Source organism: Salvelinus fontinalis, chromosome 30, assembly GCF_029448725.1.
Source record: "Salvelinus fontinalis isolate EN_2023a chromosome 30, ASM2944872v1, whole genome shotgun sequence".
Classification (NCBI taxonomy): domain Eukaryota; kingdom Metazoa; phylum Chordata; class Actinopteri; order Salmoniformes; family Salmonidae; genus Salvelinus; species Salvelinus fontinalis.
Window position 1 is genome coordinate 4,151,385 of NC_074694.1, and position 6,000 is coordinate 4,157,384.

Below are 6,000 nucleotides of genomic sequence, written 5' to 3' on the forward strand. Positions count from 1 at the left end.
CTAATACACTGAGAGAGTGGGGTCTCATCTCTACCAGTCTAATACACAGAGAGAGTGGGGTCTCATCTCTACCAGTCTAATACACTGAGAGAGTGGGGTCTCATCTCTACCAGTCTAATACACTGAGAGAGTGGGGTCTCATCTCTACCAGTCTAATACACTGAGAGAGTGGGGTCTCATCTCTACCAGTCTAATACACAGAGAGAGTGGGGTCTCATCTCTACCAGTCTAATACACTGAGAGAGTGGGGTCTCATCTCTACCAGTCTAATACACCGAGAGAGTGGGGTCTCATCTCTACCAGTCTAATACACCGAGAGAGTGGGGTCTCATCTCTACTAGTCTAATACACTGAGAGAGTGGGGTCTCATCTCTACCAGTCTAATACACAGAGAGAGTGGGGTCTCATCTCTACCAGTCTAATACACTGAGAGAGTGGGGTCTCATCTCTACCAGTCTAATACACTGAGAGAGTGGGGTCTCATCTCTACCAGTCTAATACACTGAGAGAGTGGGGTCTCATCTCTACCAGTCTAATACACAGAGAGAGTGGGGTCTCATCTCTACCAGTCTAATACACTGAGAGAGTGGGGTCTCATCTCTACCTTATTCAACCATAAGGAAAGTCCAGTGCCAAAGGTGTGATGGCTGCTGCTCCATGCTGTATAAAGCCGTATGTGTTTACATTAACTTAAGAGATCGTATACATTTCTTATCGTTATTCAAGACAACCAATAATTCCAGGCTGTCATTGGAAATAAGAATGTTTTGTAGACTGGTTGGCATAATTTAAATTGTTAAATTAATGAATGTGTCTGATTTAAATAAATGTTAAATTAATGAATGTGTCTGATTTGAATAAATGTTACATTAATGATTGTGCTGAGTGAATTAAATGTTACATTTGTCGTGTCTTTGGCATCATTAAATTGAAGAGTGTGTTTTTATCAAATCAATTCTCTGTAATTATTATTACGTGACTAAACTAGTAATGTAATTAACTAGGAAGTTGGAAAGGAAAATATTCAGATTACATAGTTATATGTTTCCTAATATAATATGAATTATTCTTTACCTCACGTTAGTCTCATTCCGAACGTCGTAAATTGTTTATCTGCACGAACCCAGTTTTTCCTATGAATCGTCCATACATTAATTGTCTTAGTCATTTATTTACTAACTAATTAATCACAGAAATGCATAAACAAACAGTAGCTATGGTTACAAGGAAATGATAAGACGGCTTGGTGGACAAAGGGAAGTGGGGGTCGACTGAGAAGGGCGGGAATTACAAGAGTCACTACACAGCTGATAATTATATTAATTGAAATGCTAATCCTTTGCACATGAACGCTCACTCATTCGGGAATAATTGCGATCGATATATATTTACACTCAGTGTGTCGTTCGTGATCTCTGTTGGAATCGTCCGTCTTTCTGTTGGAAAGTTAATCTGATCGTCTCTCGTGGTTAGACTGGATACTTCAGAGAAACATTCAGAAGTGTTCTTGTAGAATAGATGTTTCGGCGGTTGGCGGTCTTTCGCATCCAATGGCACATATTTCCTAGCAGCGGACTAGTAATCGGAATCGATAGTCTCCGAGTTTCAACGACCATTGAAACCGTATAGTGAGACTCTTGTGGTCTCTACTCCACCTTATAGTGAGATTCTTGTGGTCTCTACTCAACCTTATAGTGAGATTCTTGTGGTCTCTACTCAACCTTATAGTGCGATTCTTGTGGTCTCTACTCAACCTTATAGTGAGATTCTTGTGGTCTCTACTCAACCTTATAGTGAGATTCTTGTGGTCTCTACTCAACCTTATACTGAGATTCTTGTGGTCTCTACTCAACCTTATAGTGAGATTCTTGTGGTCTCTACTCAACCTTATACTGAGATTCTTGTGGTCTCTACTCAACCTTATAGTGAGATTCTTGTGGTCTCTACTCAACCTTATAGTGAGATTCTTGTGGTCTCTACTCAACCTTATAGTGAGATTCTTGTGGTCTCTACTCAACCTTATAGTGAGATTCTTGTGGTCTCTACTCAACCTTATAGTGAGATTCTTGTGGTCTCTACTCAACCTTATACTGAGATTCTTGTGGTCTCTACTCAACCTTATAGTGAGATTCTTGTGGTCTCTACTCAACCTTATACTGAGATTCTTGTGGTCTCTACTCAACCTTCGCTCCGTCAGCTGACCGAGGTAGGCATGGTCTGAAGGGAATTCCTTCAGGTGGGGGTTTTATTTGTAACAGTAGAAAAGGGCTGTCCCATGTCGCCAGATCGATGTCTGTGCTCATGGGGGCGGGCTAATGACTTAGTTAAACTTTAAACAGAAATACAATTCTGAGATAACAGAACCTGGGTGTAAGAGGGGAGAGAGGGGAGAGGCACTCGCTATACCCAAAGAGGGCCACGTCATGACACATTAATGAATGTATCTGTATGTGTCTGTTGGCGCCATGACATTATGTACTTATTCAACTCATTTTACTTTCTGTAAGGAGCAGAATTCCTCTCTCGTTCTCCTTCCCTCCCTCTCCTTCCCTCTCTCCTTCCCTCCCTCTCTTCTCAGGCTGCTTCTCAGGCTGCGTGGGGAGTGAAGGATGGAGAGAGGTGGGGAGGGTGCATGTGGATGTGTCCCTTTATAGTGCACTCCTTTTGACCAAGACCTATGAATAGAGAATAGTATGCCATAGGGCTCTGGTCTAAAGTAGTGCACTATATAGGGAATAGGGTCCTGGTCTAAAGTAGTGCACTATATAGGGAATAGGGCTCTGGTCTAAAGTAGTGCCCTATATAGGGAATAGGGCCCTGGTCTAAAGTAGTGCCCTATATAGGGAATAGGGCTCTGGTCTAAAGTAGTGCACTATATAGGGAATAGGGCTCTGGTCTAAAGTAGTGCACTATATAGGGAATAGAGCTCTGGTCTAAAGTAGTGCACTATATAGGGAATAGGGCTCTGGTCTAAAGTAGTACACTATATAGGGAATATGGACCTGGTCTAAAGTAGTGCACTATATAGGGAATAGGGCCCTGGTCTAAAGTAGTGCACTATATAGGGAATAGGGCCCTGGTCTAAAGTAGTGCACTATATAGGGAATAGGGCCCTGGTCTAAAGTAGTGCACTATATAGGGAATAGGGCCCTGGTCTAAAGTAGTGCACTATATAGGGAATAGGGCTCTGGTCTAAAGTAGTGCACTATATAGGGAATAGGGCTCTGGTCTAAAGTAGTACACTATATAGGGAATATGGACCTGGTCTAAAGTAGTGCATTATATAGGGAATATGGACCTGGTCTAAAGTAGTACACTATATAGGGAATAGGGCTCTGGTCTAAAGTAGTACACTATATAGGGAATATGGACCTGGTCTAAAGTAGTGCACTATATAGGGAATAGGGCCCTGGTCTAAAGTAGTGCACTATATAGGGAATAGGGCCCTGGTCTAAAGTAGTGCACTATATAGGGAATAGGGCTCTGGTCTAAAGTAGTGCACTATATAGGGAATAGGGCTCTGGTCTAAAGTAGTACACTATATAGGGAATATGGACCTGGTCTAAAGTAGTGCACTATATATGGAATAGGTTTTATTTTATTTATTTTTATTTTACCGTTATTTTACCAGGTAAGTTGACTGAGAACACGTTCTCATTTGCAGCAAGGACCTGGGGAATAGTTACAGGGGAGAGGAGGGGGATGAATGAGCCAATTGTAAACTGGGGATTATTAGGTGACCATGATGGTTTGAGGGCCAGATTGGGAATTTAGCCAGGACACCGGGGTTAACACCCCTACTCTTACGATAAGTGCCATGGGATCTTTAATGACCTCAGAGAGTCAGGACACCCGTTTAACGTCCCATCCGAAAGACGGCACCCTACACAGGGCAGTGTCCCCAATCACTGCCCTGGGGCATTGGGATATTTCTTTAGACCAGAGGAAAGAGTGCCTCCTACTGGCCCTCCAACACCACTTCCAGCAGCATCTGGTCTCCCATCCAGGGCCTTACCAGGACCAACCCTGCTTAGCTTCAGAAGCAAGCCAGTAGTGGTATGCAGGGTGGTATGCTGCTGGCTGTTCTATAGGACTCTGGTCTAAAGTAGTGCCCTACATAGGGAATAGGACTCTGGTCTATAGTAGTGCACTACATAGGGAATAGGACTCTGGTCTATAGTAGTGCACTACATAGGGAATAGGGATCCGTTTGGGATGAGGCTGGGCAGTATTCCTCCTCCTCCCTTCTGAAGGCTTCCTCTACAGTGGATGATCTGGCGTCCATTAGTCTGGTGGTGACATTTCACTTAATAGTCCCGTTGTCCTTGTTCTCCTCACATTGTTAACCACTAAAAAACAACTACTCCATTGGAACGGTTCTGTTATCTCTCATAACCTGAGATGGGTTAGCTGAGCAGAGGGAAAGGAGCGAGGGAGAAGGGGGAGAGAAAGAAATCAAGAGAGTAAGATAGAAAGAGAGAGAAATCAACGTTTATTTGTCTCATGAGCCGAATACAACAGGTGTAAACCTTACAGTGAAATGCTTACTTACAAGCCCTTAACCAACAATGCAGTTTTAAGGAAATCCCCCCCAAAAAAGTAAGAGATAAGAATAACAAATAATTAAAGAGCAGTAGTAAATAACAATAGCGGGACTATATACAGGGGGTACCGGTACAGAGTTAATGTGGAGGCTATATACAGGGTATTACGGTACAGAGTCAATGTGGAGGCTATATACAGGGGGTACCGGTACAGAGTCAATGTGGAGGCTATATACAGGGTATTACGGTACAGAGTCAATGTGGAGGCTATATACAGGGTGTTACGGTACAGAGTCAATGTGGAGGCTATATACAGGGTGTTACGGTACAGAGTCAATGTGGAGGCTATATACAGGGTGTTACGGTACCGAGTCAATGTGGAGGCTATATACAGGGTGTTACGGTACAGAGTCAATGTGGAGGCTATATACAGGGGGTACCGGTACAGAGTCAATGTGGAGGCTATATACAGGGGGTACCGGTACAGAGTCAATGTGGAGGCTATATACAGGGTATTACGGTACAGAGTCAATGTGGAGGCTATATACAGGGTGTTACGGTACAGAGTCAATGTGGAGGCTATATACAGGGTGTTACGGTACCGAGTCAATGTGGAGGCTATATACAGGGGGTACCGGTACAGAGTCAATGTGGAGGCTATATACAGGGGGTACCGGTACAGAGTCAATGTGGAGGCTATATACAGGGGGTACCGGTACAGAGTCAATGTGGAGGCTATATACAGGGGATACCGGTACAGAGTCAATGTGGAGGCTATATACAGGGGGTACCGGTACAGAGTCAATGTGGAGGCTATATACAGGGGATACCGGTACAGAGTCAATGTGGAGACTATATACAGGGGGTACCGGTACCGAGTCAATGTGGAGGCTCTATACAGGGGGTACCGGTACAGAGTCAATGTGGAGACTATATACAGGGGGTACCGGTACAGAGTCAATGTGGAGACTATATACAGGGGGTACCGGTACAGAGTCAATGTGGAGACTATATACAGGGTGTTACGGTACAGAGTCAATGTGGAGGCTATATACAGGGTGTTACGGTACCGAGTCAATGTGGAGGCTATATACAGGGGGTACCGGTACAGAGTCAATGTGGAGGCTATATACAGGGTATTACGGTACAGAGTCAATGTGGAGGCTATATACAGGGTGTTACGGTACAGAGTCAATGTGGAGGCTATATACAGGGTGTTACGGTACCGAGTCAATGTGGAGGCTATATACAGGGGGTACCGGTACAGAGTCAATGTGGAGGCTATATACAGGGGGTACCGGTACAGAGTCAATGTGGAGGCTATATACAGGGGGTACCGGTACAGAGTCAATGTGGAGGCTATATACAGGGGATACCGGTACAGAGTCAATGTGGAGGCTATATACAGGGGGTACCGGTACAGAGTCAATGTGGAGGCTATATACAGGGGATACCG